General features: G+C 39.7%; 1 non-coding gene across 1 annotated transcript; it reads right to left on the bottom strand.

Annotated features, from left to right (window-relative positions):
- Window positions 1-12,776: 12,776 nt before the first annotated feature.
- On the bottom strand, window positions 12,777-12,884 carry LOC130953861 (small nucleolar RNA R71). The gene has a single exon (XR_009076026.1). It is a non-coding gene; the product is annotated as a small nucleolar RNA R71 (small nucleolar RNA).
- Window positions 12,885-22,238: the final 9,354 nt, after the last annotated feature.

The following is a 22,238-nucleotide window of genomic DNA, read 5'->3' as shown; positions in this document are numbered from 1 at the left end:
CAAATGCTAGAAAGACTAGCTGGTCATGATTATTACTGCTTTTTGGATGGCTATTCAGGCTACAACCAAATTGCAGTAGATCCTCAAGACCAAGAGAAAACAGCATTCACTTGCCCTTCTGGCGTGTTTGCCTACAGGAGGATGCCTTTTGGTCTGTGTAATGCTCCTGCAACCTTTCAGAGATGCATGCTATCCATCTTCTCTGATATGGTGGAGAAATTCCTGGAAGTCTTCATGGATGACTTCTCAGTATATGGAGACTCATTCAGCTCCTGTCTTAACCACCTAGCACTTGTCCTGAAAAAGTGCCAAGAGACTAACCTGGTTTTAAACTGGGAGAAATGTCACTTTATTGTGACTGAAGGAATTGTCCTTGGGCACAAAATTTCAAGCAGGGGAATAGAGGTGGATAAGGCAAAGGTAGAGGTAATTGAAAAATTACCACCACCTGCCAATGTTAAGGCAATCAGAAGCTTTCTGGGGCATGCCGGATTCTACAGAAGGTTTATAAAGGATTTTTCGAAAATTGCAAAATCTCTGAGCAACTTGCTAGCTACTGACACACCATTTGTGTTTGACACACAGTGTTTGCAGGCATTTGAGACCCTGAAAGCCAAGCTGGTCACAGCACCAGTCATCTCTGCACCAGACTGGACACTACCATTCAAATTAATGTGTGATGCCAGTGACCATGCCATTGGTGCAGTATTGGGACAGAGGCATAACAAGCTTCTGCACGTCATTTATTATGCTAGCCGTGTTCTAAATGATGCACAGAAGAATTACACAACCACAGAAAAAGAGTTACTTGCAGTGGTCTATGCTATTGACAAATTTAGATCCTATTTAGTAGGATCAAAGGTGATTGTTTACACTGACCATGCTGCTCTTAAGTACTTACTCACAAAGCAGGATTCAAAACCCAGGCTCATAAGATGGGTGTTGCTTCTGCAAGAGTTTGATATAGAAATAAGAGACAGAAAAGGGACAGAGAACCAAGTAGCTGATCATCTGTCCCGAATAGAACCAGTAGCTGGGGCGTCCCTCCCTTCTACTGAGATCTCTGAGACTTTCCCAGATGAGCAGCTCTTTGCCATTCAGGAAGCTCCATGGTTTGCAGATATTGTAAATTATAAAGCTGTGAGGTTCATACCCCAGGAGTACAGCAGAGTGCAAAGAAAGAAATTAATTTTAGATGCCAAGTACTACCTATGGGATGAGCCATATCTCTTTAAGAGATGTGCAGACGGAATGATCCGCAGATGTGTACCCAGAGAAGAAGCACAAAGGATCCTATGGCACTGCCATGGATCACAGTATGGGGGACATTTTGGAAGTGAGCGAACAGCCACTAAAGTCCTCCAATGTGGCTTCTACTGGCCTACTCTCTATAGAGATGGCCGAGAGTTTGTGCGTAACTGTGACAGTTGCCAAAGAGCTGGTAACTTGCCTCATGGATATGCCATGCCTCAACAAGGGATATTAGAGATTGAATTGTTTGACGTATGGGGGATTGACTTCATGGGTCCATTCCCACCATCATACTCAAACACTTACATTCTGGTGGCAGTGGACTATGTATCTAAGTGGGTAGAAGCAATTGCTACACCCACTAATGATACCAAGACCGTGCTGAAATTCCTCCAGAAATACATCTTCAGCAGGTTTGGTGTTCCCAGAGTACTAATCAGTGATGGGGGCACTCATTTCTGCAATAAACAGCTGTACTCTGCTATGGTCCGATATGGAATTAGTCACAAAGTGGCAACTCCATATCATCCACAGACAAATGGGCAAGCTGAAGTCTCTAACAGAGAGCTAAAAAGAATCCTAGAACGGACTGTAATTGCCCGTAGAAAGGATTGGGCAAAGAGCTTGGATGATGCTCTGTGGGCATACAGAACAGCATTTAAGACTCCAATAGGAACCTCTCCATACCAACTTGTGTATGGCAAGGCCTGTCATCTGCCCGTGGAATTGGAACATAAAGCCTACTGGGCAACCAGATTCCTAAACCTGGATGCTAAGTTAGCTGGTGAAAAAAGATTGCTCCAGCTAATGAGCTAGATGAATTTAGACTCAGTGCCTTTGAAAATGCTAAAATTTATAAGGAAAAGGCAAAGAAGTGGCATGACAAGAAGTTGTCATCCAGAGTCTTTTAGCCAGGACAAAAAGTTCTGCTCTTCAACTCTAGGCTCAGATTGTTCCCAGGAAAACTTAAATCCCGCTGGAGGGGTCCGTATGTGATTACAGGAGTATCACCATATGGATATGTTGAGCTTCAGGATACCGATTCTGACAAAAAGTTCATTGTTAATGGACAGAGGATCAAGCATTATCTTGAAAGCAATTTTGAGCAGGAATGCTCAAAACTGAGGCTTGAGTGATCCTCAGTAAAGGTCCAGCTAAAGACAATAAAAAAGAGCTTGCTGGCAAAAAAACGCCAGTAAGGGGTACTTTGGGCGTTAAACGCCAGAATGGGCACCATTCTGGGCGTTTAACGCCAGTAAAGGTGCCATTTTGGGCGTTAAACACCAGAATGGGCACCATTCTGGGCGTTTAACGCCAGGTGTGCAGTATCCTGGGCGTTTAGCAAAACGCCCAGTGAAGAAGGAAATTCTGGCGTTTAACGCCAGCCAGGGTACCTGGCTGGGCGTTAAACGCCCACAATGGCCAACAATTGGGCGTTAAACGCCAGAATGGGTACCATTCTGGGCGTTTAACGCCAAAAAGGTGGGAGGCAGAGATTTTGCTTTCTGATTAAAATTTTTTCAAACTTTCCTTTTTTGATCCATAATTTTCTACACAAACACATTTCAAACTTTCATCATTCACCTTCAAATTTTCAAAAATTAAAAATCATTCTTCAAATCTCTCTCAAATCCTTTCCAAATCTTCTTCAAAAACTCAAATATTTCTCAAATTTTTTCCATATCTTCTCAAATCTCCTTCAAAATTTTCAAAATCTCTCCTCCTCCCTTATAAATACATGTTCGGCCACCCTTTTCTCCCCACCATTCGAATTTGCTCTCCTCCTCTCTCCTCTCTTTCCTTTCTTTTGCTTGAGGGCAAGCAAACCTCTAAGTTTGGTGTGCTTTTCCGTGATCACTAAGCCAAGATTCATCAAGATCATGGCTTCTAAGGGAAAACAAACCAATTTAAGAGGCAAGAAAGAGAATAATTCAAAGAATCTTTGGAATCAAGAGAAGTTCTTAACCAAAGAACATGAAGACCATTATCATAAAATAATGGGTCTGAGGTCAGTGATCCCGGAAGTCAAATTCGATCTAAAAGAAGATGAATATCCGGGGATCCAAGAGCAAATTCGAAACAGAGGATGGGAAGTTCTAACCAATCCTGAGATAAAGGTTGGAAGAAACATGGTTCAGGAATTCTACTCAAATCTGTGGCTGACAGATAAGCAGAGAATGACTGGAACTGCTTTTCATACTTACAGAACCATGGTCAGAGGGAAAGTTATTTACTTCCATCTGGACAAAATAAGAGAGGTCTTCAAATTGCCTCAACTGCAAGATGATCCTGAATCCTTTAATAGGAGAATGGTGAGAGCAGATAAGGGGTTGGATCAAGTTCTAGAGGACATTTGCCTCCCTGGAACTAAGTGGATAACCAATTCAAAAGGTGTGCCAAACCAACTCAAGAGGGGAGAACTCAAACCAATTGCAAGAGGCTGGCTAGACTTTATTGGGCGTTCCATATTGCCCACTAGCAACCGTTCTGAGGTCACTATCAAGAGAGCAGTGATGATTCTTTGCATTATGCTTGGAAAAGAAGTGGAGGTTCATCATCTGATTGCTTGTGAGATCTACACAATTGCAAATAAGAATTCCACTGAAGCCAAACTGGCTTACCTAAGCTTGATCTCCTTGCTCTGTAAAGAGGCTGGGGTGAAGATGGGAGTAGATGAATTCATACCCATTGAACATCCAATCACCAAGAAGTCAATGGAAGGACAAATGCAAGACAACTCTATCAAAAAGAGGGCGCAGGAGTTCCTCCCTGAATTTCCTGAAATTGACTACTGGGCCAGCCTAGAAGCATCTATCACCAAGCTGCAAGAAACTATGGAGCAGCTTAAGGAAGAACAGCAGAATCAGAACTGCATGCTCTGCAAATTGCTGAAGGAACAAGAGAAGCAGGGGCATGAACTTCAAGAGATGAAATGCCAAAAGCTCTCCCCTCAAGTGGAGGGAGCATCCACTTCTCAAAATCAAGGTTGTTGAGTCCTAACTCTGTGATAACCTCTATCATTAGGAGCATATTTAAATTTTTTGTTTTCTATTACTATTAGTCTTATCTTATATCTATTTTTGAGTCTTGTTCTTAATTCATGATTAATATAATTTAAAGTTCATGTCTTAAAGCTATGAATGTCCTATGAATCCATCACCTCTCTTAAATGAAAAATGCTTTAATCACAAAAGAACAAGAAGTATAGGATTTTGAATTCATCTTTGAAACTAGTTGAATTAGTTTGATGTGGTGACAATACTTTTTGTTTTCTGAATGAATGCTTGAACAGTGCATATGTCTTTTGAATTTGTTGTTTTAAGAATGTTAAAATTGTTGGCTCTTGAAAGAATGATGAAAAAGGAGAACTGTTATTGAGGATCTGAAAAAATCATCAAATTGATTCTTGAAGCAAGAAAAAGCAGTGAATAAAAAAAACGAAAAAAATAGAAGAAAAAGAAAAAGAAAGAAATAAAGTTGTGATCCAAGGCAAAAAGAGTGTGCTTAAGAATCCTGGACACCTCTAATTGGGGACTCTAGCAAAGCTGAGTCACAATCTGAAAAGGTTCACCCAGTTATGTGTCTGTGGCATGTATGTATCCGGTGGTAATATTGGAAGACAGAGTGCTTTGGGCCATAGCCAAGACTCATAAAGTAGCTATGTTCAAGAATCATCATTCTTAACTAGGAGAATCAATAACACTATCTGAGTTCTGAGTTCCTATGGATGCCAATCATTCTAAACTTCAAAGGATAAAGTGAGATGCCGAAACTGTTCAGAAGCAAAAAGCTACTAGTCCCGCTCATCTAATTGGAGCTAAGTTTCTTTGATATTTTGGAGTCTATAGTATATTCTCTTCTTTTTATTCTATTTTGATTTTCAGTTGCTTGGGGGCAAGCAACAATTTAAGTTTGGTGTTGTGATGAGCGGATAATTTATATGCTTTTTGGCATTGTTTTTAGTATGTTTTTAGTATGTTTTAATTAGTTTTTATTATATTTTTATTAGTTTTTAGTTAAAATTCACTTTTCTGGACTTTACTATGAGTTTGTATATTTTTCTGTAATTTCAGGTATTTTCTGGCTGAAATTGAGGGTCCTGAGCAAAAATCTGATTCAGAGGCTGAAAAGGATTGCAGATGCTGTTGGATTCTGACCTCCCTGCACTCGAAGTGGATTTTCTGGAGCTACAGAAGCCCAATTGGCGCGCTCTTAACGGCGTTGGAAAGTAGACATCCTGGGCTTTCCAGCAATGTATAATAGTCCATACTTTTCTCGAGATTTGATGGCCCAAACCGGCGTTGCAAATCAGCTTCAGAATTCCCAGCGTTTAACGCTGGAACTGGCATAAAAATTGGAGTTAAACGCCCAAACTGGCATAAAAGCTGGCGTTTAACTCCAGAAAAAGTCTCTACACATGAAAGCTTCAATGCTCAGCCCAAGCACACACTAAGTGGACCCAGAAGTGGATTTTTACGTCATTTACTCATTTCTGTATACCCTAGGTTACTAGTTCACTATTAATAGGATCTTTTGACATTGTATCTACACCTCATGACACCTTACACGTTTCTCATTGTATCTTCTACAGCATGAGTCTCTAAACCCCATGGTTGGGGGTGAGGAGCTCTGCTGTGTCTTGATGGATTAATGCAATTACTACTATTTTTCATTCAATCATGCTTGCTTCCAATCTAAGATATCACTTGTTCTTAAACCTGATGAATGTGATGATCCGTGACACTCATCATCATTCTCAACTATGAACGTGTGCCTGACAACCACCTCCGTTCTATCTTAGATTGAGTAGATATCTCTTGGATTCTTTAATCGGAATCTTCGTGGTATAAGCTAGAATTGATGGCAGCATTCAAGAGAATCCGGAAGGTCTAAACCTTGTCTGTGGTATTCTGAGTAGGGTTCAAGGATTGAATGATTGTGACGAGCCTCAAACTCCTGAGGGCTGGGCGTTAGTGACAGACGCAAAGGAATCACTGGATTCTATTCCGACCCGATTGAGAACCGACAGATGATTATCCGTGCTGTGACAGAGCGCGTTGAACATTTTCACTGAGAGGATGGGAGGTAGCCATTGACAATGGTGAAACCCTACATACAGCTTGCCATGGAAGGATCCTTGCGTGTTTGAAGAAGAAGACAGTAGGAAAGCAGAGGTTCAGAAGACAGAGCATCTCCAAAACCTCAACCTATTCTCCATTACTGCAAAACAAGTACTTATTTCATGTTCTTTTGCTTTTCACAATCAATCCTGATAATTTTTGATATCCTGACTAAGAATTACAAGATAACCATAGCTTGCTTCAAGCCGACAATCTCCGTGGGATCGATCCTTACTCACGTAAGGTATTACTTGGACGACCCAGTGCACTTGCTGGTTAGTTGTGCGGGATTGCAAAAGTGTGATTGCAATTTCGTGCACCATCCTTCTAGTCATATCTAAATCTAAATTCTTAACTATAACTTAATTCTGTTCCACTCCTAATTTTTAAACCTTCACAACCATCCTCACATGAATTGGCTTTTTTATTTAAGTAAACTAAATTAATTATTTACTCAATTAAATCGAAATACATAATTTTACGATTTTGAACATTTAGTTCTATTTTTGTTTCGTTGGCTTAAAAAAGCGAAGACATAAATTACAAAGTCTTCACAGTAGTAGCAAAAATAATACAGAATATTTTTTTATTTTTAGTGTTGCTACTAGCGAAGACAGGCTAGCATTTTCGGTGTTCTTGACAGCGAAAATATGAATGCATTTTTACCTTTGTAACTAACAAAATTGTGAAAAAAATTTCTCCCATTTTCTAAGTCTATGACAGCAAAAATGAGATATATATTTTTAGATTTGACACTTGCAAAAATAGAAGCATTAACGTTCAAAACTTTCTCTATAAATACTAAAATAGTGTAGCAAATTTATCACAATTACACATTACTATCTATCATTCTTCTCATCTTTTTCATTCTTTACCTTTTTCTCTTAGAGTTATCACAAAATGGCAACTGCATGCATTAATGTTGTTTATTCAAATACAACAATTGGTGCATCTTTTGAATACAATGATCAAATTAAATGCAAACATGGCTGTTTCAGTCATTGATTGAGCTGAAAAATTTGATTTTGGTGAACATGGATTTACTCAGGAGGAAACACATAAGAAAAATAGGATATTCATTTCTATTTTTCAATGGAAGTCGAAGAGTGCGTTATAAAGTATTTTGGTTTTAAGATGACGAGCATATTCGTGCTGTCTTCAAAGTACATGGGAAGATTGTGGTATAACAAGTGATGATGCTTTACATTAAGGCCATGGATATATGTGGAAGTTCTTTGTCTTCATGTTCAGGCATGTTGAGTTCTACACTAGGACTGAGCCACAATAAGGAACTGACATTGGGGCCGATGGAAGCATTTTTTTTCCACTGACTGGTGGGTTTTCAGAAGATCCAGAAATGGATGAGGACTGGGTGAAATTGGTTCTGAGAATGACAGTGATAACGAGATAGAGTACATTCCAGAAACAAAAGATTTCAGATTTACACAATCACAATTTACCTTGCCACCGTCACCTCCTCTGCCCCCTCGTTCACAAGTTCGAAGCCATTATTCTATGTTGAACCTTGATGCTATGAAGGCTGACGCGTTGCCTTCTGATTCCGGGAGCCCTGATGACTACAACTTAAATGAGTGTGTGGGGTTATGACTCGGGTAAAAATTTTATAACAGAGAGGCACATATTTGAGGATAGGGAATATGAATTGTAGTGTGTGGAATAGGGAACGTGGGGAGGGGTATTTGAGGGTGGAAAAAGGTTAGTGAATGGGGCAGTTATGGTGGGGATTTGAATTTGATTTGGGGTTAGTTATGGGGAGAGAATCATTGGGAACATAATTGATAAGATAGGGGAAGAGATTATGGGGAAGAGGAATTTGAGAGGGAATCATGAGGATTGGTGAAAAGATTTGAATTCAGAATTGAGGAGGGGGAGGTGCAGCACTCTCGACACTAAACGACGAGTGTGGGTGTTTAACGCCACCCCTCCCGAATGGACTTCACCCTTCGACATGCCCTTGGCGCTAAACGCCACCCTTTGGTGTTTAGCGCCCAATCTCTCCCCTTTTTTTAGAATATCCCTGGCGCTGGAGCCTCTAGGCTGGCAATAAACGCCATGGATCCAGCAATAATTTTTCCAAAATCGCCATCCATGGCGCTAGATGCCAGGGTGGCAGCAAGCAATTTGTATTTCGTGAGTCCCCTGACGCTAAATGCCCAGACTCGGCGTTTAGTGCCAAGCCACTAGAATCATCTTTCCTTCTTCACGAAGCTCTCAGCTCCCTTCCAACTGCACCTGATCCTGTGTTATGCAATGTACATAGCTCAAAAAAAGTTAACAACAAGGAAAACTATAAAGTAAAAATAAAGCAAATAAAATGTAAATAAGGGATACTAAGGATCATTGGGTTGCTTCCCAACAAGCACTTCTTTAACGTCACTAGCTTGACGATGCATCCTCGCTAGGTAAGCAGGTGAGTCGACTTCTGGCGGTCAATCTCACCACTAAGATAGTGTTTCAACCTCTGGCCATTTATAGTGAACCTTCTATTAGACCTTTCATCCATGATTTCAATATGATCATATAGAGAAACCTTGGTGACTAGAAATGGCCCTGAACACCAAGATTTCAGCTTCCCAGGAAATAGCTTTAGCTTGGACTTGAATAGGAGGACTCTTTGACCAATGATAAGTGGATATCTTATACGTTTTTTTATAGCATTTTCATAGTGTTTTTAGTTAGATTTTATTGATTTTCATTAATTTTAGTATGTTTTAGTGTAAAAAATTCATATTTGCATGCTACTTTGAGTTTTTGTGTTTTTCCTATGTTTTAAGGGGATTTTTTTTGGCAAAATTGGCAAGTTTGGCAAAGCCTTGTTTAGAGACAAAGAAAGGATAACAGATGTTGTCAAATCCTGACCTTCGTGCATTCCAACGAGCATATCTTGAGCTACAAAGGTCCAATTGACGCGCTCTCAACGGTGTTGGAAAGCTAACTTTCAGAGCTTTTCATAAATACATAATAGTCTATACTTTACATCCAGATCACTGCCCATAATTGGCGTTGAGCACCTACATCTAGAATTCAACATCCAAGAAGGACCAAACCCAGCATTGAATACCCAAAGCTGGCGTTCAACACCATCAAGGGAGCAAGGTGATGAGAGGATATTATATACAATTTTTGGCATCATTTTCATATTGTTCTAGTTATATTTTGTTTAAGTTTTGTTATATTTTCATAAATTTTAGTGCTAAATTCACATTTTTGGATTCTACTTTGAGTTGTTGTGTTTTATGATTATTTTAAGTAATTTCTGGCTGAAATTGAGGAGCTTTGGCAAAGTCTGATTCAGAGGCAAGGAAAACGTAGCAGATGTTGTCTTATTCTAACCTCCATGCACTCAAACAAGAATTTCTGGAGATACAAAGGTTCAAATGACGCATTCTTAATGGCGTTGGAAATCTAACTCTTGGAGCTTTCCAGAAATATATAACAGTCTATACTTTTCTTCGAAGGAGCCTGCTCATATTGGGCATTGAACGCCAAGGAGCTACCCTCTTGCTGGCGTTCAACGACCCAAGAAGACAAGCCAATGTTGAACGCCCAAGAACCATCCCCTTTGGGGCGTTCAATGCCTACCAAGGCACAAGGCAGCATGGTTCAACACCCATCCCTCAAGTTGAACGCCAAGCTCAGCCCAAGTACTCAACCAAAGTGGGCCCAATAGTGGATTTTCGCACCTCTAAGTCTAGTTTATCATATTTTTGTATTCTTTTCATCAGTAGATTAGTATAAATAGAACAAAGATCACAATTGTTAAGAACTTTTGATTTTTGACCTTTTGCACATTTTACTATTACTTTCTGTAAGTTTTGAGCTATTAAAAACCTCCTATGTTATGGTTAGGAGCTCTGCTGATTCTCATGAATTAATAATATTACTGTTTCTATTTCAATACACGTTTGATTCCATTCTCTTGTGCATTTTCGTTCTTTATCTCATGAATTGAGGATGACCCGTGACAATCATCCTTGTTCTACATGGGTTCCATGTGAGTCCTGACCCGGATAGCATTGAACCACAGCTACAGAGTGCACTGCGGATTCCAAGAGCGTGCGTGGGTGACTTTGGATAAGTGACATAAAATCCCATTGACCGTGGGTTACTGAGGTCTCTGTGGTATTAAGGCTAGAGTCTGAGAAGCAACGTTCCCTGATCCGGAAGATCCGACTTTGTCTGTGGCATGTTGAGTAGGATCGTGAAGGGGAGTGGATTGCTTAGGTCTTTACCTTCGACTATAGTGGGAAGCCATGAGTTAACTTGATAAGGATGCTACATGAGTTGTTCGGATATGGTGTACTACTATGGTTTAGAAGAGAATAACTTGATGAGGATGCTACATGAGTTAGTCAATTACGGCTGCCATTGAATGAATCATTCGTTATTGAAGTAGACAATAAGAAAAGTTAATCCGGAAAGAATACACATCTCCGAAGCCTTGAATGTATCTCTATCACTGTTTTCACAATCAATCTGGTATTTTGTATTTATTATTTTATTTATGCTTTTAAACAAACAATCATCTTTTCTAATCGCCTAACTAAGATTTACAAGATAGCCATTGCTTGCTCAATCCAACAATCTCCATGAGATTCGACCCTTACTCACCTAAGGTATTACTTAGACGACCCGATGCACTTGCCGGTTTAGTTGTGCGGAGTTCAATTTTGCGCACCATGTTTTTGGCGCCGTTGCCAGGGATTGTTCGAGATTGACAAACTACCAGACTATCTTGTTGCTTAGATTAGGTACTTTTTGAGGTTTTATTGCTCTTTTACTTGTTGTTTTTTTCAGAACCTTTTCTTTATTTTCTGTTTGAGTCTTATGTCAATCTTTAAGTTTGGTGTCCTGTTGGTGTCTCTTTGTTTCTTTCCATAGTCTTTCAAAATATATATATATATATATATATATTGTTCTTGAGTGTTTTTCATTGTGTTCAAATTGTTCTTGATATTTTTCTTGTTCGATTTAAAAAATTTTAAGTTTGATGTCTTTTAATTGGTTTCCTTTAATTTTTAAAAATTAGTGTCATTTGATCTTAAATTTGGTGTTTTCTTGTTAGTGAAGTTTAAATTTCGAATTTCAAATATTATCTTTTCAAATCTTTTTCAACTCTTTATTTCATCTTTTGCTTATCTTTCCTAAAAATTCAAAAATCTTATCTTATTTTAAATTCAAATTTTAAAAGCAAATCTTTTCAAATTTCAAAATCTTTTTCAAATCTTTATCATATCTTTTTTATTTAAATCTTTCCTATCTTATCTTCTTCAAAATTTTAAATTTCAAATTCTTATCTTTTTAAATCTTTACTATCTTTTAAATTTGATTTTCTAAATCTTTTAATTTTAAATCTTATCTTTCTTATTCTTTTTAAAAATATTTATCTTATCATTCTTTTTAACTTTTAAAACTTACTTATCTTATCTACCTTTTAAAATTAAAACTCTTAACTCTTGAATCTTTACTTTCTTTTAAATTTGAATTTTAAAATCTTTGTTTGATTTTTTCTTTCCTTCATTTTCGAAAATCACCATTTAATTTTCAAATCTCATTAGTTAATTAGTTGTCCTAGCGTTTAATTTTCCTTTACTCTTCTTTATTATTTCAAAATAAATGAATAAAATAAAAATAAAACAAAAATATTTTGATTTTCAAATCTCTTTCTTCTTAATTTTCGAATTCTCAAGCATATATCTCTCTCCTCTATTTCGAATTCTACCTCCCCTCTCTACCCTCATTCTTCTTATCTTTTCTAGATATCTCACTGGGAGTTCTCTATACTCTGACTTAGAAACTCCCATTCTTTCTTTTCTTGGTTCTCTTTTCTTGTTTATGAGGAGGAACAGGGATAAAGAACCTCTCTTTTATCCTAATCCTAAACTTGAGAGGACTTTAAGGAGACGGCTACAACAAGCTAGAGAACAACACTCCAGAGAAAACCTCACAGAGCTTTTCGAACAAGAAGCTGAGAGTACAGACATGGCAGCCAACCCTAATGACAAAAGAGACGCAAGGAAGGTCCTAGGTGACTTTACTGCACCCACTTCTGACTTCTATGGACGGAGCATCTCTATACTTGCTATTGGAGCAAATAACTTTGAGGTGAAACCTCAACTGGTCACTTTAGCTCAACAGAACTGCCAGTTTTATGGACTTCCACAGGAAGATCCCAACCGATTCATCTCTGATTTCTTGCAAATCTGTTATACTGTCAAGACTAATGGAGTGGATCCAGAGATTTACAAGCTTATGCTTTTCCCTTTTGCTATAAGGGACAGAGCTAGGTTATGGCTGGATTCTTAGCCTAAGGAAAGCCTAGACTCTTGGGAGAATATGATCAATGCATTCTTGATCAAGTTCTTTCCACCTCAGAAGCTTAGCAAGCTTAGGTGGAAGTTCAAACCTTCAGACAAAAAGAGGGTGAATTCCTTTATGAAGCGTGGGAGAGGTACAAGCAACTGATTAGAAAGTGCCCTCCTAACATGATTTCAGACTAGACCATGCTAGATATCTTCTATGATGATCTTTTTGAATTGTCCAAGATGGCATTGGACCACTCTGCGGGTGATTCACTCCACTTGAAGAAAACGCCTAAAGAGGCACATGAACTCATTGACATGGTTGCAAACAACCAATTCATGTACACTTCTGAGAGGAACCCTGTGAGCAATGGGTAGCTCAAAAAAAAAAGTCATGGAGGTTGACACTCTGAATGCCATATTGGCTCAGAATAAGATCCTGACCCAACAGGTTGATGAACGGATATTTTATACGCTTTTTGACATCACTTTCATATAGTTTTTAGTACATTTTGTTTAGTTTTTATTAATTTTTTATAGGTTTTAGTGTTAAATTCACATTTTTGGATTCTACTATGAGTTTTTGTGTTTTTGTAAAACTTTAGGTATTTTCTGGCTGAAATTGAGGAGCTGGAGCAGAAGTCTGAATCAGAGACAGAGAAAGCACTGTAGATACTGCCCGGATCTGACCTACCTGCACTCAGAAGAGTTTTTCTGGAGCTAAAAAATTCCAAATGAAGTACTCTTAACGGATATGAAAAGTTGAATTCTAGAGCTTTCCAGAAATATATAATAGTCCATACTTTGCTTAGGATTTGAAGACCTGAAACTGGCATCCAATGCCACCTTCCTGCCCCCTTCCTGGCGTCCAGCGCCCAAAAGTAGAGACCGGTGTCCAAATGCCCAAAGAGGACCCCCTAGCCAGAATTTAATGCCCAAGGAGTCCCCTAGCATGTGGATGTCATCAAAGCTCAGCCCAAACACTCACCATGTGGGCCCCAGAAGTGGATTTTAGCACTAAATAGGCTGTTTTATCCTTACTAGTCATCTGTTTAGTATTTAAAGTGTATTTTAAATTATCTACAGACATCACGGATACTTTACAGCCCTATTTTCGTTTTTGCTTTGTATTTTTCCTTTCAGTATGAGTTTATAAACCTCCTAAGTTGAGGGGAGGAGCCCTACTGAGCCCTACAAATTAATAAAAGTATTACTATTTCTTCTCCGATCCGTGTTTGATCTGTTTGTAAGATATATATTCGATCTTCATCGTGGTGAATTGAATGATCTGACAAATTAGCTTTGTTAATCACACCAAGACGAATGTGCCTGACAAACACCCGCGTCAACTTGGGTTCGTGTGAATACATGACTGGAATACACAAGCCAACAGCTATGTTTATACATCTCTCAGACGGTTAATCCACGACTTCATTGGAGACTTCTCGAGACATCAGTTCAGCCGATTTCCAGAGAGATTAGGGTCTTTGTGGTATAGGCTAGAATCCAAAGAAGCAGCGTTCTCTGATCCGGAAGATTCGACCTTGTCTGTGGCGCTTTGAGTAGGATCGCCAGGAAAATGACTTGCTAGCACTTCACCTTTCGTCAGATTGGATGACCACGGCCAATGATGTTCGATTTGTAGCAGAGGAGATCAATGACCATGGCCCATGGTGTTGATCACAAACACCCTGTGATAGAAGAAGATCATTCACAAGCAGAGAAGATAATAGTACTAGAGTTAATTCAGAAAGACAACGCAACTCCAATCCCTAACCCTATTCCTATCAGTATTTTCTATCGCTTTTGCTTTATTCCTTTCATACATTACTCTTACTGTAACACCCTAATATTCAAATCCTTATGCTCGAGTCATAAGTCAATGATATTACGGTGGTACGACTCTCAGGTGGATTTTTAATATATAAATATAGGTAATTTCGAAAGGAGTATTAATCGAGAAGCCTGAAAAGAGTAGAAATAAAATCACGAAGACGTATCACTCACGTTTCGACAACGAAAAGATAAAACGTGAAGCCAAAAGCGATATACGGACAGGGCATGAAGGAGATAAAGAGATAGACAACAGATAGATATATATAACATAAGTAATAGCCACTAGTCGCGACCCGCGAAGTTTAGGCCGGCTAGGATACAGTATGAAAGTAACTGACAACAGTACATCCTAATCTCTCCCAAAGGAAACATAAGAGCCTCTATAGGCAAGTTCCAAAAGAGTTCAACACATAATATAATCTTTTCAAAACAAAGGTGGAGAGATTCTAAGGAAAACACAAAGTAGAGAAAATAAATATCTTCACCGTCTCTCAGACGAACCGCAGCTCACTTTTGAGCATCTGAACCTGTATCTGAAAAACAAGAGATATATACGGAATGAGAACCCCGGGCCCATGGGTTCCCAGTACTGTAAAAGTGCCAAATAAATACAATGCACTGCAATAAAAACTCACTAAGCATCCTAAACTCCTTTTCACCAAGTATCCAGCCTAGATTCTCACTAATCCATAAATGGGTATCTGTCGTAAGGGGATACTAAATCTAGTTCATGTTACACATGTTTCCCAACTCGCTGATTCTTCCACAAATCAGACTCAGAGTCATAAGCAAAACCATCACCAGTTGTTCTGCCTCAGCAACTCTATATCAATACATCATACCCTCGCCTGGAGCTAGTGAAATCACATCACTACATCTACCCAGGGAGCTTAAATTATCTCATTCAAAAATCATCATCATCATGCAATCGCATTATCAATTCATCTCATCAAGAACAGCCACCAACATCCACCGACACCAACATGAGGGATCTCTCAGTTGTACAAACACAAGCAATACAGACAAGTAATACACAAATAAGGTACAAGTAGAACAAGTAGCACGTAATCAGGTAACATAGCATATATGACATAGAAATCCAAAACAAATAGGCAAACCCAAACAATTCAAACATATGCAAATGATGTATGCCTACTGGTGCGCGAAATTGTGATCACTACACAACTTTGCACAACTAACCAGCAAGTGCACTGGGTCGTCCAAGTAATACCTTACGTGAGTAAGGGTCGATCCCACGGAGATTGTTGGCATGAAGCAAGCTATGATCACCTTGTAAATCTTAGTCAAGCAGACTCAAATGGGTATAGTGATATACGAATAAAGCATAAAGATAAAGATAGAGGTACTTATGTAATTCATTGGTATGAACTTCAGATAAGCGTATGAAGATGCCTTCCCTTCCGTCTCTCTGCTTTCCTACTGTCTTCATCCAATCCTTCTTACTCCTTTCCATGGCAAGCTTATGTAGGGTTTCACCGTTTTCAGTGGCTACCTCCCATCCTCTCAGTGAAAATGTTCCTATGCTCTGTCACAGCATATGGCTAATCAGCTGTCGGTTCTCGGTCAAGCCGGAATAGAATCCAGTGATTCTTTTGCGTCTGTCACTAACGCCCCGCCTGCTAGGAGTTTGAAGCACGTCACAGTCATTCAATCATTGAATCCTACTCAGAATACCACAGACAAGGTTTAGACCTTCCGGATCCTCTTGAATGCCGCCATCAGTTCTTGCCTATACCACGAAGACTCTGATCTCACGGAATGGCTGGCTCGTTTGTCAGGCGAGCACTCGGTTGTCAGGCGATCAACCATGCATCGTGTATCAGGAATCCAAGAGATATTCACTAGAGCCTTGATTGCTTGTAGAACAAAAGTGGTTGTCAGTCACCTTGTTCATAGGTAAGAATGATGATGAGTGTCACGGATCATCACATTCATCAAGTTGAAGAACAAGTGATATCTTGGACAAAAAACAAGCGGAATTGAATAGAAGAACAATAGTAATTGCATTAATACTCGAGGTACAGCAGAGCTCCACACCTTAATCTATGGTGTGTAGAAACTCCACCGTTGAAAATACATAAGAACAAGGTCTAGGCATGGCCGAATGGCCAGCCTCCCAATGATCTAAGAACTAGATGTCCAAAGATGATCAAAGGATCTAAAAATAATCCAAAGATGAAAATACAATAGTAAGAGGTCCTATTTATAAGAAACTAGTAGCCTAGGGTGTACAGAGATGAGTAAATGACATAAAAATCCACTTCCGAGCCCACTTGGTGTGTGCTTGGGCTGAGAAATGAAGCAATTTCGTGTAGAGACTCTTCTTGGAGTTAAACGCCAGCTTTTATGCCAGTTTGGGCGTTTAACTCCCATTTAGGTGCCAGTTCCGGCGTTTAACGCTGGAATTTCTGAGGGTGACTTTGAACGCCGGTTTGGGCCATCAAATCTTGGGCAAAGTATGAACTATCATATATTGATGGAAAGCCCAGGATGTCTACTTTCCAGCGCCGTTGAGAGCGCGCCAATTGGGCTTCTGTAGCTCCAGAAAATCCACTTCGAGTGCAGGGAGGTCAGAATCCAACAGCATCTGCAGTCCTTTTCAGTCTCTGGATCAGATTTTTGCTCAGGTCCCTCAATTTCAGCCAGAAAATACCTGAAATCATAGAAAAACACACAAACTCATAGTAAAGTCCAGAAAAGTAAATTTTAACTAAAAACTAATAAAAATATACTAAGAACTTAACTAAAACTACTAAAAACATACTAAAAACAATGCCAAAAAGGGTACAAATTATCCGCTCATCACAACACCAAACTTAAATTGTTGCTTGTCCCCAAGCAACTGAAAATCAAAATAAGATAAAAAGAAGAGAATATACTATAGACTCCAAATTATCAATGAAACTTAGCTCCAAATTAGATGAGCGGGACTAGTAGCTTTTTGCCTCCAAACAGTTTTGGCATCTCACTTTTTCCTTTGAAGTTTAGAATGATTGGCTTCTCTAGGAACTTAGAATTTCATATAGTATTTTTGATTCTCCTAGTTAAGTATGTTGATTCTTGAACACAGCTACTTTTATGAGTCTTGGCCGTGGCCCAAAGCACTCTGTCTTCCAGTATTACCACCGGATACATACATGCCACAGATACATAATTGGGTGAACCTTTTCAGATTGTGACTCAGCTTTGCTAAAGTCCCCAATTAGAGGTGTCCAGGGTTCTTAAGCACACTCTTTTTGCCTTGGATCACAACTTTATTTCTTTCTTTTTCTTTCTCTTTTTTTTTTCGTTTTTCTCCTTCTTTTTCTCTCTTTTTTTTTTGTATTCACTGCTTTTTCTTGCTTCAAGAATCATTTTTATGATTTTTCAGATCCTCAATAACATGTCTCCTTTTTCATCATTCTTTCAAGAGCCAACAATTTTAACATTCATGAACAACAAATTCAAAAGACATATGCACTGTTCAAGCATACATTCAGAAAACAAAAAGTATTGTCACCACATCAAACTAATTAAGCTAGTTTTAAAGATGAATTCGAAATCCTGTACTTCTTGTTCTTTTGTAATAAAAACAGTTTTCATTTAAGAAAGGTGATGGATTCATAGGACATTCATAACTTTAAGGCATAGACACTAAGACACTAATGATCATAAGACACAAACATGAACAAACATAAGCATAAATTTTCGAAAAACAGAAGAATAAAGAACAAGGAGATTAAAGAACGGGTCCACCTCAGTGATGGCGGCTTGTTCTTCCTCTTGAAGGTCTTATGGAGTGCTTGAGCTCCTCAATGTCTCTTCCTTGTCTTTGTTGCTCCTCTCTCATGATTCTTTGATCTTCTCTAATTTCATGGAGGAGGATGGAATGTTCTTGGTGCTCCACCCTTAGTTGTCCCATGTTGGAACTCAATTCTCCTAGGGAGGTGTTGATTTGCTCCCAATAGTTTTGTGGAGAAAGGTGCCTCCCTTGAGGCATCTCAGGGATTTCATGATGAGGAATTTCCTCATGCTTGCTCCATCCTTTTCTTAGTGATGGGCTTGAGGTCATGCCTTCTCAGTTGAACCAGCTTCCCTCTTGAATTTCTCTTCTATTGAGCGCCCTCTTCACAAATGTTTATGAGGACTTGGTCCAACCCTTGATCAAAGTTGACCCTTCTTCATGGCCACAACTTCATAGAAGTGGTCTTGATGCACCCTTGAGATGAATCTCTCCATCTTCCATGACTTGGAGGTGAAAGCTTTTGCCTTCCTTTTTCTCTTTCTAGAGGTTTCTCCGGCCTTGGATGCCATAAATGGTCATGGAAAAACAAAAAGCAATGCTTTTATCACACCAAACTTAAAAGGTTTGCTCGTCCTCGAGCAAAAGAAGAAAGAAGAGAGTAGAAGAAGAAGAAATAGAGGAGAAGGAGGTGGCTTTGTGGTTCGGCCTTTATGGGTGGGTTTGGGTGGGAAAGTGGTTTGAATTTTGAATGGTGAAGTAGATGGGGTTTTATGAAGGATGGATGTGAGTGGTGGGGTTGGTGGGGATCCTGTGGGGTCCACAGATCCTGAGGTGTCAAGGAAAAGTCATCCCTGCACCAAATGGCATGCAAAATCACGTTTTGAGCCAATTCCGGCGTTAAACGCCGGGCTGGTGCCATTTCTAGCGTTTAACGCCAGGTTCTTGCCCTTTTCTGGCGTTTAACGCCAGTCTGGTGCCCCTTTCTGGCGTTAAACGCCCAGAATGGTGCCAGACTGGGCGTTAAACGCCCACCTGCTAGCCTTACTGGCGTTTAAACGCCAGTAAGTTCTTCCTCCAGGGTGTGCTGTTTTTCTTCCTGTTTTTCATTCTGTTTTTGCTTTTTCAATTGATTTTGTGACTTCTCATGATCATTGATGAGCGGATAATTTGTATACTTTTTGGCATTGTTTTTAGTATATTTTTAGTATGATTTAGTTAGTTTTTAGTATATTCTTATTAGTTTTTAGTTAAAATTCACTTTTCTGGACTTTACTATGAGTTTGTGTGTTTTTCTGTGATTTCAGGTATTTTCTGGCTGAAATTGAGGGACCTGAGCAAAAATCTGATCCTGAGACCAAAAAGGACTGCAGATGCTGTTGGATTCTGACCTCCCTGCATTCGAAGCGGATTTTCTGGAGCTACAGAAGCCCAATTGGCGCGCTCTCAACGGCATTGGAAAGTAGACATCCTGGGTTTTCCAGAAATATATAATAGTCCATACTTTGCCCAAGATTTGATGGCCCAAACCGGCGTTCAAAGTCACCTCAAGAAATTCCAGCGTTAAACGCCGGAACTGGCACTTAATTGGGAGTTAAACGCCCAAACTGGCACTAAAGCTGGCGTTTAACTCCAAGGAGAGTCTCTACACGAAATTTCTTCATTGCTCAGCCCAAGCACACACCAAGTGGGCCCGGAAGTGGATTTTTATGTCATTTACTCATCTATGTACTAGTTTTCTATAAGTAGGACCTTTTACTATTGTATTAGGATCTTTTTATCACTTTTAGATCAGAGGAGAGACTTTTGGGAGGCTGGCCATTCGGCCATGCCTAGACCCTGTTCTTATGTATTTTCAACGGTGGAGTTTCTACACACCATAGATTAAGGGTGTGGAGCTCTGCTGTACCTCGAGTATTAATGCAATTACTATTGTTCTTCCATTCAATTCCACTTGTTCTTTATCCAAGATATCACTTGTTCTTCAACTTGATGAAGGTGATGATTGACGCCCATCACCATTCTCACCCATGAACAAAGTGGCTGACAACCACTCTTGTTCTACACGCATCTGAGGCTTAGTGAATATCTCTTGGATTCCTGATTGCACGATGCATGGTTGATCGCCTGACAACCGAGTGCTCGCCTGACAAACGAGCCAACCATTCCGTGAGATCAGAGTCTTCGTGGTATAGGCAGGACCTGATGGCGGCATTCAAGAGAATCCGAAAGGTCTAACCTTGTCTGTGGTATTCTGAGTAGGATTCAATGACTGAATGACTGTGACGTGCTTCAAACCCTGAGGGCGGGGCGTTAGTGATAACGCAAAAGAATCACTGGATTCTATTCCGCGCCTGATTGAGAACCGACAGATGAATTCCGCTATGCTGTGACGGAGCATATGCAATCGCTTTCACTGAGAGGATGGGAGGTAGCTGCTGACAACAGTGAAACCCTACACGAGCTTGCCATGGAAAGGAGTAAGAAGGATTGGATGAAGGCAGTAGGAAAGCAGAGAGACGGAAGGGAAGGCATCTTCATACACTTGTCTGAAGCTCATACACCAATGATATACATAAGTACCACTATCCTTATCCTTATGTTATTTCCATTCATCATCATATACATTTGAGTTTGCCTGACTAAGATTTACAAGATGACCATAGCTTGCTTCAATGCTAACAATCTCCGTGGGATCGACCCTTACTCACGTAAGGTTTATTACTTGGACGACCCAGTGCACTTGCTGGTTAGTTGTGCGAAGTTGTGTAATGCCATGGTATTGAGCTACCACGTTTTTGGAGCCATTACCGGGGATTATGAGAGTTGTGAAAAAGTATTGTTCACAATTTCGCGCACCAATCATCAACCTACAAAAAACATAAAATAACAAAAGAAAATAGATAAAATATAACATTGGGTTGCCTCCCAACAAGCGCTTCTTTAATGTCAGTAGCTTGACAGATGGCTCTCATGGAGCCTCACATTTTCTCAGAGCAATGTTGGAACCTCCCAACACCAAACTTTGAGTTTGAATGTGGGGGTTCAACACCAAACTTAGAGTTTGGTTGTGGCCTCCCAACACTAAACTTAGAGTTTGACTGTGGGGGCTCTGTTTGACTCTGATTTGAGAGAAGTTCTTCATGCTTCCTCTCCATGGTGACAGAGGGATATCCTTGAGCCTTAAACACAAAGGATTCTTCATTCACTTGAATGATCAGTTCGCCTCTATCAACATCAATCACAGCCTTTACTGTGGCTAGGAAGGGTCTGCCAAGGATGATGGTTTCATCCATGCACTTCCCAGTCTCTAGGACTATGAAATCAGCAGGGATGTAATGGTCTTCAATCTTCACCAAAACATCCTCTACAAGTCCATGAGCTTGTTTTCTTGAGTTGTCTGCCATCTCTAATGAGATTCTTGCAGCTTGCACCTCAAAGATCCCTAGCTTCTCCATTACAGAGAGAGGCATGAGGTTTACACTTGACCCTAAGTCACACAGAGCCTTCTTGAAGGTTATGGTGCCTATGGTACAAGGTATTGAAAACTTCCCAGGATCTTGTCTCTTTTGAGGTAATTCCTGCCTAGACAAGTCATCCAGTTCTTTGGTGAGCAAAGGAGGTTCATTCTCCCAAGTCTCATTTCCAAATAACTTGTCATTTAGCTTCATGATTGCTCCAAGGTATTTAGCAACTTGCTCTTCAGTGACATACTCATCCTCTTCAGAGGAAGAATACTCATCAGAGCTCATGAAAGGCAGAAGTAAGTCCAATGGAATCTCTATGGTCTCATTTTGAGCCTCAAATTCCCATGGTTCCTTATTAGGGAACTCACTGGAGGTCAGTGCACGCCCATTGAGGTTTTCCTCAGTGGCGTTCACTTCCTCTTCCTCCTCTCCAAATTCGGCCATATTGATGGCTTTGCACTCTCCTTTTGGATTTTCTTCTGTATTGCTTGGAAGAGTA

The sequence above is a fragment of the Arachis stenosperma genome, chromosome 1 (genome assembly GCF_014773155.1).
Source record: "Arachis stenosperma cultivar V10309 chromosome 1, arast.V10309.gnm1.PFL2, whole genome shotgun sequence".
Classification (NCBI taxonomy): domain Eukaryota; kingdom Viridiplantae; phylum Streptophyta; class Magnoliopsida; order Fabales; family Fabaceae; genus Arachis; species Arachis stenosperma.
The sequence above is the reverse complement of the archived record's forward strand: the minus strand, read 5'-3'. Positions and strand labels throughout refer to the sequence as shown.